We start from the raw sequence: 16,884 nt of genomic DNA, 5'->3' as shown, positions 1-16,884 counted from the left end.
TTGTCTCTTTTCCCTGTTGTTATGATGATGTGGGTCCTACTTTCTTTTTTTTAAACGATTACATGTTTTGGTATTTCCTTACTTTTTTCTTTCATTACGTTGTATAGTGCCTCCCTTTTCTCGAATGTGACTTACGGAATTAGACTATTTACCGGATTTGTAATAACATAAGCAACACGACGGGTGCCACATGTGGAGCAGGATCTGCTTACCCTTCCGGAGCACCTGAGATCACCCCCAGTTTTTGGTGGGGTTCGTGTTGCTTAGTCTTTGGTTTTCTATGTTGTGTCATCTGTACTATTATTTGTCTGTTTGTCTTTTTATTTTTGGCCATGGCTTTGTCAGTTTGTTTTCGATCTATGAGTTTGACTGTCCCTCTGGTATCTTTCGTCCCTCTTTTATTGAACATTAAGTCCATTTTAAGGTGAATACCGTCATCTTAGTCTTCTTAACAATACAAACGGAGTTCATGTAATATCATCTAATTCTAGTGTACAAATGTGGTAATTTAAACGGGTGTTAGAGTCTCTTTGTCTTGTAGATGGATGGTGTTTTTCATTATTCTGGTTATTGTATTAGAGATGGCGTCTTATGTAATACTGCATAGTTTTTCTGTCAATCTTGGAGAAGCACTCATAAGATTGTATGATGTGTTGCCTCACAACAATTTCTATTAGAGTTCTATGTTGATCATTGTATGAAACAACGCTGTGTAAATGAGTATTTGGCTTATTTTGATATCTTTGTCCCTCGAAGCATCCTGTACCAGGTTTAGCAATGTTGACTGGTTGCATTGTTTATATAACGTTGTGTGTTTAGTTTGTGTTAGAGCGAGGCTTCCCAAGGTGCTGAACAATTAGTCTTTCTGGATGATTGTTGATTGGATGTGGCATGGTTTCCGGACCTCACCGGTCCTTTACTTAACTTTGATGAAGGTCCAGAGCGGTCCGAAATCCACGCACACCGCATTAATCTTCTGTCATTTTGAACACAATTTTGCTGCTTGGCACTCATTCTTTAAAACATCTTCTGTGTTGCATGTGAGAAAGGATCTTTGTTGATGTTGATGATGAAAAATTCGATGAATGTATAATTTTATGAAGTAATTATTACTCAAATCTGTACTGTAAAAAGTATTTAATCATCTCATAACGTCATTATTTCAAATCTGATATTGCATGCATAACATGTCTTCAGTTGATAACAAATCAGAATATACCATTTCAAACAGGAAAAAGCAAAGTAATTTGATTTGCACTTGATGAAATACAAATAAAACACAAATCTAACCATTCTTTGTAACTCTGATCTTTGTGAACGTGATTTTAAAACGTTGTAATGTATTCGTTGCAATGGATTTTTTCCTTTTTATTCTTTTCGTCATATTTGCAGAAGAACTACTCGATATCGACAAAGCAAATAAAAATATCAAGACCGTTTAAGTTATACATCGAAATGCATAATATGGGATTAAACTAGCCTTTTGAACATGACAATGCTTACAATAGAAAATAAACATGTTGCATATCTGGACTGAAATCGTAATGTCAAACATCTATGAAAAAGGAAGAAAGAAAGAGCGGCAAAGACTGTTCTTTTCCGGTTGTTGTGATGTTCAAGGAATTTCCTTATTTCATGAAAACTCTTTTTCAACTTTTTTTGATTCTCTAATGTTTTTGTCCTCAAAATACGAACAGCAATTTTCCTTTGTTAAGTTTTTTATATGGAGAATAATGAGTGATATTTCCTGTCGATAATCGTTCAATACCAAAATGAAGAAATTAACCAGTACATTGGTCGAAGAAGTAATTTGTATTACTTTATCTTCATTTAAGGATCTATTTTATAAAGGTTTTCAAGAACCTTTAGCTATGCCTCACATTATGTTGTTTATTTTTCTCTGTCTTAGTCTAAAGTAGGATATGTCAACAGTAAAGCTAATAAAACCAATGATTGATCGATTCTAGATTTAATGGCAGAGACCTGGTGACAATTTTACAGCCAGTGATTTAATTTTCTGCAATTATTAGATTTAAAGAAAATCGAGTCAATGTGTGTTCTATCACCCTTTTCAATTTTGTTAAAGTAAATCTATTTCTAGTTCTGGTAGGGAAATTAATTTAAGAATACATTTATTTTCGTTATTGCCTTTTAAGACAATTAAGTAAGCTTTGTAACTATGATCCCTATTAATATGCAAGTGTGAAGAAGTCTGGAATAACATCGAAATATTTCTTAAGTAATATCCAACTATTCGCCTGCACTTTAACATTTATAAAAAGATGGGAAAAGCATGCGTATGTAGAGGCATGATTAGATCGAAAAATTATCAAATTAAAAAGTTGTCATGGAAAATGACATCTTTTATAATCTTGAAAGTTGATTTCAACACGTGTGTTCGAAGCATTGTAATTTTATTAATTGTTGTCAAAGATTTTTATTAATCCTCAAAAAATAAACTAGACAAGACTCAACAGTCATCATTGAATATGATAAAAGTTATTCCTACAAAATTGGCAGTCTGGAATTTTTTTTACCCCTTATTTTCTATGCAGTGAAAATGCTTTTGATGTAATATGGAAGAAGTGGTTCAACTATGCCTTTTATGGTTCAATTTTTGACATTGTTTAGTTTCTCCAAGTGAGAAAACATACCCAGGAGCAGATCCATAACTTTTTGAAAGAATAGATAGAACGGGGTTCCAACTGGAAAAGAGGAAGGTTTAAAGCCAAATGTTCATCGTTTGGAACAATAACTCCGATAAAGTAGATTCTAACTATAAGGAAACGTAAAAAAAAATTTAAATAGACCTTTATAATTTTATGCGTCAACATGCAGGATCCAATAATAAGACATGAATACATGTCTCAATTATACTGTTATTAAAAAACAAAGAGATAGTGTATGATATACAATAAGACAACTAGACATCTTATGATAAAATTTTGTATACAAGACCAGAAATACAATACGACTAAGTCTGCAAATACATCTTTAATCTAGTCTTAGGTCTTCATGTTTTCTTCATATTATTCCTAATATTAAATATACATGAGAAAGCGGGGATCAATATGTTCATATTTCTTTCTGTTTGTAACAATATTATGCAACTGTATAAGTGATAATTATACAATGGGCCTAAATAATTGAGACTCAGACTCTATTTAATCGGAGTCTATTACTATATGAAATGATATGGATTATTATGCTATTATTATGGTTTCTGAAGTGCATTCGGTATATCTTGTAATCAGAGAATAGACTGGGTCTTTAACATGTTTAAGTCATTTCAAATGGATACTTAACCTCCTCTGACAAAATGAAAACATTTACTTTTATTCGTATTTGTAATGATAGGCTTGCAAACAGATGAGACAAAATGCTATATAACACTATGAATTCCAGATATCAAATAAATCATCATCTTGAAAGTACTTTAATAATTCAGTAAATACTAGTATCCCATAATAAGCTTAATATTTTGCTTCAGGCCGCTTACAGTGCCGACGCGTCACTAACGAGCTTATGGATATGTTTCTTTCATTGTCCGCTCCTCTTGACAATATACATATTACCAAACAACTTCATATTCAAAGGCAGACTAACCCAACCTCGTACACCTGGTTTCACCTCCTGTATTGTTTTTCGTTTGATTTATCTTTTCTGGTTATAGATCCTTGGAGCGTTTAAACAATTATTTTTGTTATATTTTCAATTGTTAGTATAGTCATACAGATCAAATGTAAATGTAGATATAAAAGTTTCTATTCGCAACTGAAAACATCCAAAGATAAACACGAGTCATTAAAACAAACAATTGGCTCTCGTTATCGTAAAGTTACTTGGGCTGACAAAATAATTTGAGACGAATGGAATTGATAAACCAGAAGTACATTTCACAAAATGCAAATCTATCAATTTGGACAGATATCTTATACTTTAAGAACATAGAAGTTTTAGAAAATAAAATTCATTATATTTTTTAAGACGTTGTAGTTTCACGGCTGCTTTTGAATTTCACTGCAGAAAACTCTGCTAAATTAACGATGCAAAACATGTAGTCAATGATAGATTCGAAAATCCAGAGGAATACTTCGAGACAGATACAACTGCAAAGATACTATTACAGATGAACTCAATAATAACACTTTTGTAAAAAAAAATCAAAATGTTGCTTAAAACTCAAGACGTCCGTAAGTAACAATACATAAAAATCACTAGAATAGGCAACACAAAGGAACCGGCACAAAATGACAAAATTCTAAATACAGGTAATGTAAAAATAGGGAGATCAGATTGGTAAAATTTTACACACTAGAAAAGGCAAAATTGGGAAAGCAGACTGGAAAAAATTAAATAATGGAAAAGACATAACACAAATTGGCAACTTTTAAAATGCTAAAAAAATGTTTTTCCCTGTACAAGAAATAAAATATCAGTGGTGATCTACAGTATACATACAACATAGTTGTTTCATTGGCACTCATACCACATCTTCTTATCTATATGTACAGTCAACAGGTTGATATAAATCAATGAATTGTTGTTAATGGACACGAAGGGATGAATCGGAAACATCAGTTACAATTTTTGTATATATCAGTATATATAGAGGCAAGTGTCACGTGAATAGATGTCTAGTAAACTCTTCTACATCTTTTTGGTCAACCTTTCGCTAATCATCAAGTCTTAATACAGAAATAAACCATGTTTCGCTGAAACACTTAAGTACATGTACCACGCATTTTTCTAAGGTTAATGCTCTATAAGTAATTAATCGTAAGAGTACACTAACTTAACATAACATAAGAAATTTGTTTTTCTCCTGCAATTTTAAATGAATTAACCATGTCTTCATAGTTAATGAATATGAAAATAACACTTTAGGACTTTGGTGCGTCCGTAACGCTTTCTTGGATTGACCATCGTCGAGAACGTTCATACCAAAAAAATACAATAGACATAAGGGTAAAATAAAAGAATGATTTAATTTCTTTAATGTTTTGTTCCTTCTAATTGGTACCAAAAAAATCTCCTCCTTTCATACAGCCAAATTTGTCTATTTCCGGAACAAACACTAACAAACCAATCAAACCAAAGAAGTTATATTTACGACATAGACATCATAATTGAGCCATTGTCGTAAGTTTCCAAGAATGCTCCCTGTTGTTGCAAATATATAGGTTATCCATAAGCTTAATAATTAATGACTGGGTACATCACATCTTATTAATGACTATCACAGATATGTTTACAGCAGTTTCGTTTGTCATGGCAATAAAATGGATTTTTGCAACAATTGACAGCATATTTATTTTTGTCTGCATTTTCGATTGTCATTGCAACACAATGGATTTTGCAACAATTGACAGCATATTTATTTTTGTCTACAGTTTCGATTGTCATTGCAACACAATGGATTTTGCAACAATTGACAGCATATTTATTTTTGTCTACAGTTTCGATTGTCATTGCAACACAACGGATTTTGCAACAGTTGACAACAGATTTATTCTTATCTGCAGACCCGATTGCCGTTGAAATAAATGGATTTTTGCAACAAATGAAAACAGGTTTTGTTACTTATTGCATATGCAGTATCGATAACCGTTTATAGGGTGTGTACATGCAGAATAACATAATTACACATAGTCAAAATATCAATTGACGTTGTGTTTATCGGAATAAACACTATAGAAACAATGGTCTCGGGAGACCTACCAAAGATATTTGTATCTATAATCTCCCATGGCAATTCGATATCACGCACCATACTAGGAAAATAATACTTTTATAGTTAAAATAATCAATATCCAATGTATCATTTATCATTAACAACTTAATATTATGTAATGTCATCACCATAATTTATCGTGTTCTGGTTTCCGTATGTTCCAGTTGAGACGCCCACAGTTTGATTCGCTACACTTCCACGCTTCCTTTAAATTGTTTTCAAAATAATTAGATATTCAATAACTGCATTTTTTTTACAAAAACTATCCTAATTAGATTTTATTAAGGTTAATTTAAAGCATTGATTTAAACTTGCTGACGTCGTTGGGAACCGACTGAGGAATAAATTTTGTCGTCAAGAAAAGATTCATTCGAAGTTTTAAGAATGAAAACTTGTAAAAAGAGTAAAACTTTCAGGTTTCTCCCTTCAAGATATTTTATACGTATATGTATAAAAAGACCTACATTGAAAAAAGAAGAAAATGTGTCGATAAATTGTCCCATAGTTGACGCCAGCTTTAATAGAAATAAAACGATACTATACTTCATTTAAATACACAACGGTATATAAACCATTGTAACGCTTCAACGGCAAAAAGCTATAAAGAAACCGAATAACAAATATCTCCAAAGAAGAAACTATGTCATAAGACTATTTACCGATCGTCGCTGTTTTCTTTTTTCTTGTTGTTGGTGGGTAATTGTTTGGTTTTTTTCCTGTGGAAACCTCGGGTTTCTTCCTTTAAAAAGTGTATTAATATAAGACCTACATTGCAAACCATGCTTTATACCTCATGTGGGTTATAAAGGCACCAAATTTGAATCTTGCAGGAATACTAGACGAAGTCAAATTGAAAATATTGAACATGTTCCAGTTATTTCAAGAATGTAAAGCGATTTCAATTGCTCTTGTGACCTTACATTTTATTTTTGGAAAGCACAGCTTTGTGATATTCATTCTTGTCAATTGATACAGAAACGACACTACATTAGTTTAATGACATTATCATATGTTTTCGTTTCTGTCAAAACAAAGCACTGTGAAAGAATTTTGTGCGCGTTTTGTCCGATATTAATCGAGGTAAAGAGAGTTCGTAAAAATTACAAATTTACAAAGCGTTAATTTTGTTATTTTATTAACCTTCACGGATAAAAGACGTTAGTTGCAATGATATTTTTCCTTTCGAGGTCTCACTCTTTGACAGAGATGTGTCCGAAATGCAAGTTATTCTGCAAAACGTTTAATGCATTTATTTGTCAGTTTTATTATGCCGATCTTATTTTTGTTTGTGCGAAACCGTCAATTGAATGATGCATATAATGTTTCTGGTTAAGATTTCAACATTGGTGTTTCTTTTTTTTTTGCAACTCCAAAAAAAAAATTGAGTGTTTTGCATTTTAATGGCTTCCAAATTTTGAGGTTTAAGCGTTCCTGATGAAGGTAAAACCAGATAAGCGCTTTGGACGCTGTGCGTTTATAGGGTGTTAGTAAAGCTGCCAAAGGCGGTACGTGCATGCATACGCACAGTAAAAGATAACATGTTAATGATTGAGGCGTCTATGGTTTATAACTTTGCAGAGAAACTTTGATTCCTTATGACTGTAATAACCAAACGGAATTCAAAAACTTTACATTTTGACTTTTTTGGTCTCAGCTCATTTTCTTATTTTTTTTTCTTTCTTAAGACATTCATTTCTATAATTACATATTCATTTACAGAAAGGACGTGTATATTATCATTAAATAATGTTCAAACAGTTGTTCGTTATTTGTATATGTGTTAAATTTGAATCTACATTGTTTGTTCACTGTACTGCTTTTGATCTTCTGAAGTACCTGCAGTTTTCTTATAATTTCAGCGAACAATGTAACAGACATAAATCGAAGAACATTGATATTCTCGTGTTGTATATAATAGTGTTTTCGGTAAAGCAGATAATCAAAAGAATTTCTAATAAATAAAAGATTTGAAGGGTAACGACCTTAATATAACGGGAATAAACAACAGGTGTTTTCGATAAATCGAAATTGCATGTCTATCAATTAGCCAGAAGACCGATCCTAAATAAAATTTGACTTTAGAAAGAAATCTTATTTCTGAACTAATTTCTATTACGTTTAGATAAATAACAACACGGCATTCGAAATAAAACAGAACGGCGTTTTACGTTGAAATCAATCTATGTCAAGAGTAAAAGGATTTAAGTTTTGATTTTTTTCTTCAAATCTATAAAATCATGTTGATTTCAGACAAAAACATTCTATTTTTTTCTTGTTGTGCAATGTGGGAATTGTAGATTTCATGCTCGTTTCAGTCAATACATTATTAGTTAAGAATGTTTGTATATTTAATGAAACTATAATACAACATATTCATCGATCAAGTTGAATATCATATCACATTCAATACTAACCATAAATGATCATGCTCGAGAGCAAAGGTCGAGAGTTTGATATGGGGTGTGTTATGATTTAATTTATATTAAACATTTGATTTACTAACTATGGGTTGTTTGGCATGTGATTTATTTGGGGTGTGACTGACATTTGTATTCTGATATGAGCCATACATTTTATCATTATAATATACCAGTATTCATAGCTAACTATATGATAACAGTTTTATAGTCATTTTGATTATTTAAACCTGTACATTTCAAAAGAAACATTTCGGAATCTATATTCTTCATGCTTTTGAGAAGTTTTGTTTTTATAGTTTTGAGTTATCTTCGTGTAGATATGACGTATTCTATATTCATGACTTCAATATTAATCAGGTAAAATTGTCTTTCAGGTAAATTATTTCAGTATTCATTTTTATATTCCATATCATTTACTCTCCGTTGAAAATCATGTCAAACTGTCTCCGGTACAGCCTTTGATTATTCATTTCCTTTAATCTTGAAAACATAATTGTAGTTTCCCTCCCTTAACTTATGCAAAACTGTAAATGCATGAATAACTTTGGTGTGCGTTTTGTCTGATATTAATCGAGGTAAAGAGAGTTTGTAAAAATTACAAATTTACAAAGCGTTCATTTTGTTATTCTTTTAACCTTCACGGATAAAAGACGTTAGTTGCAATGATATTTTTCCTTTTGATGTCTCACCATTTGACAGCTCTATATGTCCGAAATGCATGTTATTCTGCAAACTTAAAGGTTTATTACATTTATTTGTCAGTTTTATTATGGCGATTTTTGTTTGTGCCAAACCGTCAATGCAATGCTACATAATATGTTTCTGGTTCAGAATTCAATATTGTTTTTTTTTTTGCAATTCCAAATAAAAAAAGTGTTTTGCATTTTAATGGTTTCCAAATTTTGAGGTTTAAACTGTCTCCGGTACAGCCTTTGATTATTCATTTTCTTCATTTGCAAAACATAATTGTAGTCTCCCTCCCTTAACTAACACAAAACTGTAGAATGCATGAATAACTTTATTCTAGAACTATGATATGGTTTTACCACGCTATTGTGTGTATACATAATATAACTGTAATGTTATAAGCATCTGTTGGTTGTTTTCATAGAACGATTTCAAAGTATTCTTTATTTATAGTCAATACTTATTTTTTTCTGCAATCAATAGACATGAAAAACTAAATAATTCACAGTAATTTGCTATCAAGACAATCAGTAGATATTTATAAATGTGTGCATAAAGTACTCTCGATCTACTTGATAGAATAGTATTAAAATGTACTTAGGGTTATTAACATGGAAACAATATAAAAAGATTAACTTAAACTTGTATAATAAACATAACAAAGCAAAAAATTGTACTCCCATACACATTATGTTAGATATGTATAAAGACTTCAGCAAAAACGCATTTCTAAGATGCTTTCATGCGCAACGTGTTGCAATTCTTCATTGAATGCGCCAATATTTTATTAAAATGAGTGTCAATTACATTTGTTTGTCATCATAACATTGCATGTTGCTAATTAATAAAAAAAACATTAACAAGTTTTGCAGTGCAGCAAGTTTAACGGAAAACCTAATTTATTTTCAATCAAACATTAAAGTCGTTAACAAGACAGGAAGGTGTAGTTTATGATATTTTTCAATAATGGGCATCTTCGATGTATGTAGTTTATGATATTTTTCAATAATGGGCATCTTCGATGTATCACGAAGTGTCATATAAGCATTTAATTGTATTTTCACCATCAAATGAGACTTAAATTAATTCTAGATAGAATTGCTTTCAGGCTCAGTGTTTATAAATGCGTTAAAATTACGATTCCAGCGAAGCTTTGTAATTAGCAATTAATTTCAGAGTTATTGATTCCATCAACTAGCCACGAGATATTCCGCAAGAAAAATCACAAAAATGTATTGGCCTTTGATGTAATATACAACCCAGGTGGCTCTCGGTAATGACAGACTACTAATAACGATCTATATTCTTTTGTTTCTTAAATTGTTTTCCAAACAATTCCCTTGTGGTTACTTGTTCGTTAGCGATGAAATTTGTACCATCTTGACCTTCGATCATAACCATTCTAGTAGTATCATTTCACGGCATTTAACAAAAAATACTAGTAATTATTTAGAATTAAGCATTTTCATCAGCACTAGGTGGTTCGAATATCAATACTTTCTATTTTACAGTTTTGTGGTTTAGGGGAAGAAAAATCTTGGTAGTAAAGTGCGATTTTTACCGAAGGATTGCGTTTCATTTTGTCTATATGGAATGAAAACGTTCACATTGCTTTTCTTCGTTTTTGTTTTAAAATTACAAAAAAAAGATATATTCTATTCGTCATGAATACAATAGAAATGAATTTATGTACATGTATAGTGTATTTACACACACTAACAAAGCCTAAAGCAAAGAAAGGTATTTTGCTGTTCTTCATCTTAAAGTCACGGAGAACTCTTGAATGTACAGAGTAACAGCTAACACCTGACTGCAAGTTCTTGACGGCCACATGCACCTGTTTGAGCGGACTACCTCGCTAGATGTTAATACCAATTCATTTGTGCTTTGAAAAAAACAGCAGATGCGTTGTAATATATACTATATAGGGCAAAAAAACGTGAGAAATACTGTAATTGAATACTTCGTTACGGGCCATTTAAGGTTATGTTGTATTCAAACAGAAAAGGCGAAATGTGAAGTCAATTATTTATGTTTCTCAATTTACTCTAAAGTAATTGTGATTTAAAATCTTTAATATGTGTTTTATAATTTTTCTTTTTTTCTTTTGTCACTTAGTAAGTTGTTTCCATGTTGTTTGATGAAACATACTCGTATCACATCTTTTAATTATATGAAATCGACACGTATTTTTGCTATTTGAATTTGCCTTTATCACAAAATCAAATTAGAAAATATAATGCACTTCTAAAATCTAATTTTCAAAACATTTGATTAGAATCTTGTAGTCTTAGTTGACATTTAGTTTCCCGGCTTAATAGTGTTTGTATCATAAAGTAAAAATTTTTTTTTTTTTATATTTCATGTTTTAAGTTACTGATGAATAAGAAAGCTCAACAACTGCAAATCCTGCAAATGTGCTAAAATTCAAGTATAAAAAAGATAAGATTTAATCAGAAAAATTTACACAGCAACATCCAGAACAAAAAATTCTTTGTAAGTGTGGAACAATGATATAAAAATGCATCAAACCTGATTAGTAGCTTCCAGTTAAGATCCAGAAAATCTTCATCACACAGCGACAATCCTTCTCCAAACTCTACTGCAATCGATTTGACGATCAAGCTCTACAAAGCATATTGATATTAGCTTGTCACAGAAAAAAATCTCCTCTAATCCAGGCGTATTACGAAAGACAACTCCAAAACACACTAAACAGACGATAAGTGAGCACGAGTAAAATATTGAGAAGATGAAGGCAGAGGATATCGTCTGCTTTATAACCATGCAAATCAATAGATAGTGTTCATTATCATAGTGCGCATCCTCTACGAATACTATTGCTTGTTAACGGATGTTAAAAAAATAGAAATATTGATTAAAATGTGGCTAGATCAATTATGTAGTTATTAAAGAAACACCCGAGGATTTAAAATGGTCACCATACTGTTTTTCTTTGGCTAGTTTTGTTTCTAATTGATTATAGTATCTATTCCATTAACGACGGTTTCAATATCAAAATATAAGCAAAAAATGAATATTTGTTGAGACAACAATCACAAGTAGGATTTTTTACTGCTGTTTATCTGGATGATGATTAAATTGGTTGGAAATATATAAAAAATTTAATCAGTTGTATTGTTCCTTCCTCTTTTTGTAAGAGGTAAAAATCATTCCAGAATATTACACCAAGAAATGAACTTTAATATCTATAAATGGTGGTCATTAATATTTCAAATCCAATAAAAGTACAAGATGTAAAAAAAATAATTAATTGAAAATAGTTATAAAAGAAATCATTAATATCCTACACGCAACAAGCAAAACATTGTTTTCTCTAATCCTTTAGAATTTAATATTCATAGAAATCAATTGAAATTTTAAACGATTGATAATCTCTGTTACTGGTATATTATTACTGTTTTGTTAATATGCTATTTAGTGTATAATTGTACTTGATATTTGTAGATTTCCCATAAGTATTGTAAAATATAACATAAATGCTTTCGTTCAAAAAATCAGGATATTGGAGTCATGGCGTTTGACAACCCTTTTTAATAAAGTAATCAGTAGCTATTGTCAATAAAAAAAGATAATTGTAGTTTGAAGCATGAACAGAATTAGTTGAATTTTACAATGAACAAATCTCTTATTGCCCATACTTACTGCATAGTTTTAAAAACTTTTTCATTTTAACAGAACACATATAAAATTGCTTCCTTATTCGTAAAATACTAGACAGAACAATAAAATAATTGTCAAGAAATAGAAGTCATCGGCTTTTACAAAGCTAATATGCACTGACGTTACCTCTCTACAAGAATGCTACATGTATCACTTTACAATTGCTTTCATCTGTTTTTACAAAGTTTGAATACATGGGTACATTACCTCATAACAAGAATGCTACATGTATCACTTTACAATTGCTTTCATCGGTTTTACAAAGCTTGAATACATTGATTACATAACTTCATAACAAGAATGCTACATGTATCACTTTACAATTGATTTCATTCAAGTCTTTTTATGTTGCACTAGATTAAGAATTTTGCAATAATGATTAACCAGTTGTACTTCTTATTCTTATCTTATTCGTGAGTGACTTTCTACAATACCCTTTGTGTAAATAAATGTAAAATGACATTATATTATGGAACGCCTCAGCTGGCTTATGTGGAACTCTGATATTACTTTATGTTGTTTTATTATTACTTGATGATATTTTGTCTTTACTTAATATGGTTTTGACATTACGTAATGATGTTTTGATATAACTCAATATGGAATAGTCATTACTTAATGATATTTCGACATTACACGATATGGTTTCGTATTGACTTGATATAGTTTTGTCATTACTCGATATGGTTTTGTCATTACTCGATGTGGTTTCACCATTATTTAATGTGGTTGTGTCATTAGTCAATGTGGTTTTAACATTACTTGATGTGAATGTGACTTAACGTTATGTAGTTGTTTCATTACATGATGTGGTTTTGTTATTTCGTAATGATGATTTGCCTATTCTTTATATGGTTTTAACATTACGTAATGATATTTCAAAATTTGACGATTTTACACTACATGATGTGTTTGTTTCATTATTTGATGTGGTCCTGTCATTCTTTGATGTGGTTATCCCATTACTTGATGAGGTAAAACCACGTGACCAATTCGGAAAAAATATGTTCTATTTTTAAACAGATTTCAATATATCATTTGTTTAATGTGCTTTGGATGGGTATCGCTATCCATTGAGTTAAAGTTCAAATTAAAGCTCGAGTGGTTGTTCAGAGTTATTTAGCATGAAAAAGGTAACCGGCAGACAATAATAAGAAAAAAAGTATTAAAAAGTTTACAGTATTTCTTACATAATTGGGATATCCCCAAACCACTTTGTCTTGTTGTTTTTATCCTAAGTTCTCAAACGAAAGCAGTATTTTTGTAATAAATTTGTAAAATATTCCACGGAACCCTATGTCTCGCCTGATATTGCTGCTGTAAGTGTAAAAGCGTCACGTTGATCGGCTGTACATTTATCTATATATTTATCGGTAAAAACAAAATTAAAAAAAAAGTTTTTCTGTAGATGCTTTTTCTTGAAATTGAAGAATAACTCCTATACTCCTATACAAATTTTAAAATACTTCATGGAGGTTTACAAATTTATCATGTCAAAACAGTTTAATTCGGTTTTATTTAACTAAAACAAAACTGTATGGATTTCAACAATAAGCAAAACCCATACCCTATAGTAAGCTATAAAAGGTCCCGAAATGAAAAACGTAAAAAACTAGAAACTTTACGATCTATAGATAGATAGATAGATGGATAGATACTTTATTCTCTAAAAACTAATTACAAGTTTACAGAGAAACATACAATATAAATACAGATACAATAGTTGAGGTAAACAAATACAGTACGATATTCTAAAAGTACAAAATTATAATGGCATACGTGTTTAGTAACATGTATAATGAAAGGTTTAACTCAATAGAAATAAAAAAAGAATTGAGATAGAGACGCCGACGCCACTATCGACGACGAAATATAGGTTTGTTGGGTCTCACTGCCGCTACATTGATGTCGCAGGCTCGACACAAATCAAACGACTTGAACTTTAATGTTAACAAATGAAGCGCTTCAAATCAACTCACACTAAAGTTACAGGGAAACGTGGGGAGGGGGCTCGGACTTAGCGACAAAGCATCAATACTATAAAATAAGAATTCTCCGATTTTTTTTTAGCGTAAATGATCATTTGAACTTATACAATTATCAATCTTTTATTTGTAATCAATTGAATTTCCTGATCTACCTCGCACTAATTGAAAAATAAACTTTTTGGAATATCTGTTTCACATGTGACGACGGACATGTTCCAGTGGTCGTAACCATAATACCGTCATCTTTTTCTTGAATGTGAACTACCAAATAAAACCAAATCACTGGGTTTGTACTTTCTCGAATAACACGGCGGGTGCCTTTCTGGAGGCTGGGGGATATTGTTTTACCCCTGTCCGTCCGTCCGTCCGTCTGTCCGTCCCATTATGGGTATATAGTTATTCCGCATAACTCCTCCTACAGTTTGAATGCTAGGAAGTTTTCGCTCTGCTGGCTGTTTGTACATATATTGAAGGTGTGCATGTGGTCAGGGTTTTTATTTTTATTATCTTTTGCTCTTTTGGGAGATATTTGAACTTTTTTTTGTCATTTTTGGGGTATAAGCGGTTAAATGAGTTGCGTGCGGGGCATCACTTTGTCTAGTTTACATTTTTTCTCGTGTTGTGCAGTTACACAAGTGTAACAGTCCGATGTAAGGTTAGGATTTAGCGCTCACATACATGTTAGACTCCGCCACGTGCACTTTCTTTATGTACCTGCCCCAAGTTAGGAGCACGAGGTTCAATTGTTGTCGTTGTATAAATGTGTGTCATTTTTTTTTGTAGATTGTTTAAATATAAATAAGACCGTTTGTTTTTTCGTTTGAATTTTTTCACATGGTGCATGGTGGCCTTTTATAGCTGACTATATGGTGTGTTGAAGGCTGTACGGTTGCCTATATATGATTTCTTACATCCACTGCATTTAAACTCTGGTGGATAGTTGTCTCATTGTCAATCACATCACATCTAACTTTATTTCAACTTCTATGTTGCGTTTTGTATACTGTAACATTGTTTATCTTTTGAACGCATACCCCGGAGCCCTCTTTTCGGAATCCCGAGCAAAAGTCCTTGTTCCGCGATAGAAAATTTAATTACGAACTCATGTAAGATAGCACGAATTTCAACTCAAAATCTTAATTAATCTAAATGAGACTTATATTCGAATCTTACTCAAACTCAAAAAGTGACTCAAATTTAATGATGTAACTAGAACTCTACCTTTAAATGTGACTCAAACTTGAAGTCCAACTCGAAACTCAATGCTAACTAAAACTTTAATTCTAATAATGACTTGAATTCGGAATCGGAGACTAACTCAAAGTTCTACTCAAACAGTAACCCTAACTTTAATTTGAACTCTAATTCGATGGATGGCCGCACTCATCCAAGGCACATACAACATGGAAATCTATCTAAAAATAGAACAGGTTTTTTCCGAATTGGTCACGTGATTTTACCTCATCAAGTAATGGGATAACCACATCAAAGAATGACAGGACCACATCAAATAATGAAACAAACACATCATGTGGTGTAAAATCGTCAAATTTTGAAACATCATTACGTAATGTTAAAACCATATAAAGAATACGCAAATCATCATTACAAAATAACAAAACCACATCATGTAATGAAACAACTACATAACGTTAAGTCACATTCACATCAAGTAATGTTAAAACCACATTGACTAATGACACAACCACATTAAATAATGGTGAAACCACATCGAGTAATGACAAAACCATATTGAGTAATGACAAAACTATATCAAGTCAATACGAAACCATATCGTGTAATATCGAAATATCATTAAGTAATGACTATTCCATATTGAGTTATATCAAAACATCATTACGTAATGTCAAAACCATATTAAGTAAAGACAAAATATCATCAAGTAATAATAAAACAACATAAAGTAATATCAGAGTTCCACATAAGACAGCTGAGGCGTTCCATATTATATTATTATGTACTTTCGAATCATTTTCAGGCAGCATGATAACCACTGCTTTGTGATTTAGTCGTGGTGGATGAAAACAGCAATTCAAGAAATCAAGCAAGCTAATTTGTCAACCAGATATAAGAGGGTCTGGATGGGGTTGACAAAATAGAGAATAATGGATGAAAAGTGCAGAGTAAAAGGGAAAATCAAGAATAGAGAGTAATGGGGTGCATTACTATAAGGAAAAAGAATAATTATAGGCAAAATAGAGAAAGAATAGAGAAGAATGGTAAAACAAAATCCTAAATAAAGGACACCCGTCCACCCTCCTCTCATGAAAAAGAGTAAAAACCAGGTGATCATAAAGGATAAATAACCAACATCTCCCAGTATATATATATATATAAATGTATTTTATTA

At 31.4% G+C, this 16,884-nt stretch overlaps 1 protein-coding gene across 1 annotated transcript in view; it reads right to left on the bottom strand.

The window, feature by feature from the left end:
* LOC127735331 (prolactin-releasing peptide receptor-like) overlaps nucleotides 1-11,631 on the bottom strand; it is a 68,950-nt gene extending 57,319 nt beyond the window's left edge. The window contains exon 1 of the mRNA XM_052245484.1: nucleotides 11,374-11,631. The gene's annotated coding sequence lies outside the window, so the exon portion shown is untranslated. The remainder of the gene's footprint in view (nucleotides 1-11,373) is intronic.
* Nucleotides 11,632-16,884: the final 5,253 nt, after the last annotated feature.

Source organism: Mytilus californianus, unplaced genomic scaffold, assembly GCF_021869535.1.
Source record: "Mytilus californianus isolate M0D057914Y unplaced genomic scaffold, xbMytCali1.0.p SCAF_3, whole genome shotgun sequence".
NCBI lineage: Eukaryota > Metazoa > Mollusca > Bivalvia > Mytilida > Mytilidae > Mytilus > Mytilus californianus.
The sequence above is the reverse complement of the archived record's forward strand: the minus strand, read 5'-3'. Positions and strand labels throughout refer to the sequence as shown.